The sequence below is a fragment of the Pseudophryne corroboree genome, chromosome 8 (genome assembly GCF_028390025.1).
Source record: "Pseudophryne corroboree isolate aPseCor3 chromosome 8, aPseCor3.hap2, whole genome shotgun sequence".
Lineage (NCBI taxonomy): Eukaryota > Metazoa > Chordata > Amphibia > Anura > Myobatrachidae > Pseudophryne > Pseudophryne corroboree.
In genome coordinates this window covers 454,434,644-454,440,812 of record NC_086451.1, presented here as the reverse complement: position 1 = coordinate 454,440,812, position 6,169 = coordinate 454,434,644, and the positions used below count along the sequence as shown (strand labels likewise).

The 6,169-nt window shown below is 45.2% G+C and overlaps 1 pseudogene; it reads left to right on the top strand.

Moving 5' to 3' along the window:
* The first annotated feature begins 236 nt into the window (after nucleotides 1-236).
* LOC134950673 (5S ribosomal RNA) lies at nucleotides 237-355 on the top strand (annotated as a pseudogene).
* Nucleotides 356-6,169: the final 5,814 nt, after the last annotated feature.

The following is a 6,169-nucleotide window of genomic DNA, read 5'->3' as shown; positions in this document are numbered from 1 at the left end:
ATTATATTATATATTCTCTTTGAACAAATTGTTGCAAAACCACAAGGGTGAGGCTTTGGATTATCAATGAATGCAATGCAAAGAGATAGTTTACAATAATGAAATATCCTTACCACAACTAGATTTCTTGACAACAATTTTTTGATAAATTAACCAGCCCAATATTTACCGATACTGTTACTGACACCTGTGGGTCCCCATATATTTGGAATACGGTGCACCTGGGAGACTTATCCACCTACGGTCAGACCGCACTGAGTATGCCCAAACTCGTCTGATCTTGGAAGCCAAGCACTGCAGGGCCTGGTCAGTACCTGGATGGGGAACCACCAGGGAATACTAGGTACCGTAGGTATTTTATTCTCCCACGCACATTATAACTTCAGGACCCACAGTCAGGAATCAACCCCAGGTTCCAATAATTATTGGACCCTTTCAGACCCGAGGGAGTGACCTCATTTTATTAGAATCTCTATTATAGAGGATATGAATACGTCCTTTCTGGAATGAGGAACCACTTATTTTCGCTCACTTACACTATTATTTCGTCTAAAATACGAATATCAATGTGTATGAGTATTAATATACTTAGATTATGAATGCTTGCTCTCGCCCTCTTTTTTTAAGTATACTATAATAAAAGTTATGTATTAACAATTTCACAATTTCAATTTTCAAGTGTGCCCTGGAAAAGGCATATAGTTGCTTTTTGTCTTTTGCCTTTCCAAAAGACCACACCCGTTGTTTCATAGTTGTCATAACTATTTCCCGGGAGCACCACCAACCATTTGCTGAACTAATTACCCAAGTAGGCTTTTACGTTGGTCTAATAACATTATCCATTTATTTATCTACAATTGTTATATCCTGTGCAGATTTAAATCTTTCGAATACGTCTGAAAAGATCAACAGGTGGTTCTAATTATTTCACTTCTGTGAGGAGACCTGGAAAACATGCATTGTTAGTACGTCCCGAGGTATTGAGAAGAACTGCTGTAGAGGGTGAATGTAAAAATAATTCCCCAGTTTAAATTATTCACAAAATGGTTTGTAAAGACAAGACATGACCCTCCCACCTGTAACAAGCCCCTCCCACCTTTAAAGCTCTCTGCACGTTTTAAAATTGCTCCACCTGCCGTGCAACGCGCTTATGCCACAGTGCAAACTTTTTTTTTTTTCCAACTTACTCATAACTCTGTATCCGCATTTATATCAGGGGTGCCCTGGAAACCATGGACTGTTACGACGGGTACACACTAGATCAGTGTTTTTCAACCACTGTGCCGTGGCACACTAGTGTGCCCTGAGCAGTCTCCAGGTGTGCCGCCATAGAGGTAGAGCCAGGCCCGTCAGTGTTTTGCTGCTACCGAGGCCCTGGAACGATCAATACTGGTGGGTTTAGTGGTTGCAGAGTCAGTTCTAATTTTGGGTCCGGGCAGTGTTGGGCTCTTCTGGCTTTCTCAGATGTGGCCCAGGCGTTACCTATGAAGAAGCTGCGACATGACATCCTAGGACACGCAACTGCACCATGCATCACCATTATATCTGAGTGTGCCTTGGCAATATTGAAATCTTGTTCAGTGTGCCGCGAGTTGTAAAAGGTTGAAAATCTCTGCACTAGATGATATTGTGAACGATGAGCCCAATTCCAACAGATCGGAATAAGATTGTTCAGATTGCCCAGTGTGTGTGCACTATGTCGCTGGATACAGGTCCGACGAGCAGCATCGCAACCTACCAGAAATGATTATACGATTCTGGATTTGATGGTCCTGAGCTCTTCCCCTCAAGAGCTCACTAGCATCTCTAACCCTCAGTTGGATTCCAACTTAATACCTGTTTCCCGTGACCATTACAGATTCTGGCCGTCACTGGTCACCACAAACACTGTGATCCTCCCGGGCAAATAGAGAGGGGTCTTGGCAGAGGACCACTACTTCCGAAAGTACCAGTGATGGGAAGGAGGGCCAAATCACAGCTGTAACATCCTTTCACAGTGCTACCACCCCCTACACCAGAGGTTCCCAAACGCGGGCCTCAAAGCACCCCAACGGTCCAGGTTTTAAATGTATCCATGCTTGGCCACAGGTGACTTAATTAGCACCTTAGTCAATTTGATTTAACCATCTGTGCTGAGCTATGGACATACCTAAAACCTGGACTGTTTGGGAACCTCTGTCCAACACCACTGGTTTTCAATTACAGTCCGTAAGTACCTGCAACAGGTCATGTTATCAGGATTTCTGCCTGAAAAAGAAATGGAATAATTGCATGATTACAGAAATCCAGAAAACATGAACTGTTGGGGGTACTTGTTCAGTGTAGTGTATTGCTGACTGCCAGTTCTGCAGAAACCAGCGCGATCCTAAGAAATGTATAGATGTGGTGTATTGCTGCAGCTGACAAATGGAAGAAACTGATTGTTCCCCTACACATCTGACTTACTAAATATTATCATTCCTCTCTATGGAGACTTCAAATTTCACTCCTCAAATACAAGTCCAAAAAGGCAGGTCAGCAGATATCCAGTACTGAACAATAGGAACTGCAAGTGTCTTTTATTAATCTAAAATTAGAGTTGCTTTAAGAACAAAACGTTCCAGAGACAGGGCCGTCAAAGCTGCACGAGGTTTCCTGTCCGCGATCCCAGGGGATGACATGGCAGAAACCCTTGCTGAGGTCACAACAGAAAATGACACAACTCCTGTACAGAAAACAGTCTCACGAGTGCATATATAGAGGATCTCTAATCCTGAACTCCAAGGGTCAGATAACCAGACGGGAAATTCAATGATGCACAGGACATTTTTAAAAACCCACAGCGGGTGGTTTATCCTTTTCAGTTAAAAGAGAAAATGAGACACGGTAATTTTGATAGAAATCGCAGTGTCTTTTCCCTCATAACCCCCAGAGCAAGTCTGATTATTCCCGTACTGCCCCACTTGATTACTGCGATCTGTAGATGAAGGACTTTTAGCAGTACCTAGAATCTCCCGTATGTCATCTGGGGGTGGAGCTTTTAGTCATGCGGCTCCGACTCTATGGAACTCACTTCCCCGCACAGTGCGAGAGGCCCCAACTATAGAATCCTTCAAAAGTAGACTCAAGACTTTCCGGTTTACTCAGCATTTCCATAATGTCCCTTTAGTATCTTCATGCTTCTGTATTTTATGAAAAGCTGTTCTGTACTATATTATGCTATGTATCTGTTAAGTGCCTTGAGTCCTATTGGAGAAAGAGCGCTATACAAATAAAATTATTATTATTAATTATTATTATTCCTAAAAATAGGATTTTAATACCTACCGGTAAATCCTTTTCTCTTAGTCCGTAGAGGATGCTGGGGTCATCATAGAACCATGGGGTATAGACGGGATCCGCAGGAGACACGGGCACTTTAAGACTTTGAAAGGGTGTGAACTGGCTCCTCCCTCTATGCTCCTCCTCCAGACTCCAGTTATAGGAACGGTGCCCAGGGAGATGGACATTTCGAGGAATGGATTTATTGTTAAACTAAGGTGAGATTCATACCAGCTCACACCTCAAGCATACCGCACAACGTGGCATTCAACAGAACACCAGCCAACGCCATGAAGAATTTGCAGCAATATGCTGACAAAAATTGTAACACAACCTGTGTGTAACCACAACCAATAACTGCAGATACAGTACGCACTGGGACGTGCGTCCAGCATCCTCTACGGACTAAGAGAAAAGGATTTACCGGTAGGTATTAAAATCCTATTTTCTCATACGTCCTAGAGGATGCTGGGGTCATCATAGAATCATCGAGTTATACCAAAGCTCTAGAACGGGCGGGAGAGTGCGGACGACTCTGCAACACCGATTGACCAAACCTAAGGTCTTCATTGGCCAAGGTGTCAAACTTGTAGAATTTTGCAAATGTGCTTGACCCCGACCAAGTAGCTACTCGGCAAAGTTGCAATGCCGAGACACCCCGGGCAGCCGCCCAGGATGAGCCCACTTTCCTAGTAGAATGGGCCTTCACCGACTTCGGTATCAGCAATCCTGTCATAGAATGAGCGTGCTGAATCGTACCTCTGATCCAGCGCGCAATAGTCTGCTTAGAAGCAGGACACCCAATCTTGTTGGGAGCATACAGGACAAACAGAGCCTCTGTTTTCCGTATCCGAGCTGTTCTTGCGACATAAATCTTCAAAGCTCTAACCACATCTAGAGACTTTGACTCAGTGAAAGTGTCAGTAGCCACTGGCACCACAATAGGTTGGTTTATGTGGAAAGATTAAACCACCTTTGGGAGAAAATGTTGGCGAGTTCTCAACTCTGCCCTATCTTCATTGAAGATCAGGTAAGGGCTCTTGTGAGACAAGGCCCCCAACTCAGACACCCGCCTTGCGGATGCCAAGGCCAAAAGCCTCACCACTTTCCAAGTGAGAAACTTCAATTCTATCTCCTGCAGAGGTTCAAACCAATCCGATTGAAGTAACTGCAACACCACATTAAGGTCCCCTGGTGCCACAAATAGAGGCTGGATGTGCAGAACCCCTTTCACGAACATCTGAACTTCTGGAAAGGAGACCAATTGTTTTTGAAAGAAAACTGATAAGGCCTAAATCTGGACCTTGATTGACCCAAATCTAAGGCCCGCATCCACACCAGCCTGCAGAAAATGGAGAAAACGTCCCAAAACTCAAACTCTTCCGTAGGAGCCTTCTTGGATTCACACCAAGACACATATTTTCTCCAAATACGGTGGTAATGTTTAGACGTTACTCCTTTCCTGGCCTGAATAAGAGTGGGGATGACTTCCTTGGGAATACCCTTTCGGGCTAGGATCAGACGCTCAACAGCCATGCCATCAAACGTAGCCGCGGTAAGTCTTGATACACACACGGCCCCTGCTGTAGTAGGTCCTCTCAAGGAGGAAGAGGCCGAGGATCTTCTATGAGCAACTCCTGAAGATCTGGATACCAAGCCCTCCTTGGCCAGTCTGGGGCAATGAAGATTGCTCGAACTCTTGTTATTATTATTATTTTGAGAACTTTTGGATTCAGTGGAAGTGGAGGGAAAACATATACCGACCTAAACACCCACTGGGTCACCTGTGCATCCACTGCTATTGCTTGAGGGTCTCTCGACCTGGAACAATATCTCTGAAGCTTCTTGTTTAGACGAGATGCCATCATGTCTACTTGAGGAACTCCCCAAAGACTTGTCACCTCTGCGAAGACTTCTTGGTGGAGGCCCCACTCTCCTGGATGGAGATCGTGTCTGCTGAGGAAGTCTGCTTCCCAGTTGTCCACTCCCGGAATGAAAATTGCTGACAGTGCTCTAACATGTCTTTCTGCCCAGAGGAGAATCCTTGTCACCTCTGCCATTGCCGCTCTGCTTTTCGTTCCGCCTTGCCTGTTTACGTACGCGACTGCTGTTACATTGTCCGACTGGATCTGCACGGGATGATCTTGAAGAAGATGTACCGCTTGTAGAAGGCCGTTGTAAATGGCTCTCAATTCCAGAACGTTTATGTGAAGGCAGTCTTCCTGACTTGACCATTTTCCTTGGAAGCTTTCCCCCTGTGTAACAGCTCCCCAGCCTCGGAGGCTTGCATCCGTGGTTATTAGGACCCAGTCGTGAATCCCAAACCTGCGTCCCTCTAGTAGGTGATAACTGTGTAGCCACCACAGGAGCGAAATCCTGGCTTTGGGGGACAGGATTATTTTACGGTGCATGTGTAGGTAGGATCCGGACCACTTGTCCAACAGGTCCCACTGGAATACTCTGGCCTGAAATCGGCCAAACTGTATGGCCTCATAGGCCGCTACCATTTTCCCCAACAACCGAATGCATTGATGGATCGACACGCTTGTTGGTTTCAATATTTGTTTGACCATTTTCTGGATTTCCAGAGCCTTTTCCACTGGAAGAAATACTCTCCATACTTCTGTGTCCAGAAACATCCCTAAAAAGGACAATCTTGTGGTCGGTTCCAACTGCGACTTTGGAAAATTCATGATCCAACCGTGTTGTTGGAGTATTGACAGGGAGAGTGCAATGTTCTGCACCAACTGTTCCCTGGATCTCGCTTTTATCAGATCGTCCAGATAAGGAATTATATTGACTCCTTTTTGACGAAGGAGGACCATCATCTCCGCCATCACCTTGGTGAATACCCTCGGTGCCGTGGAGA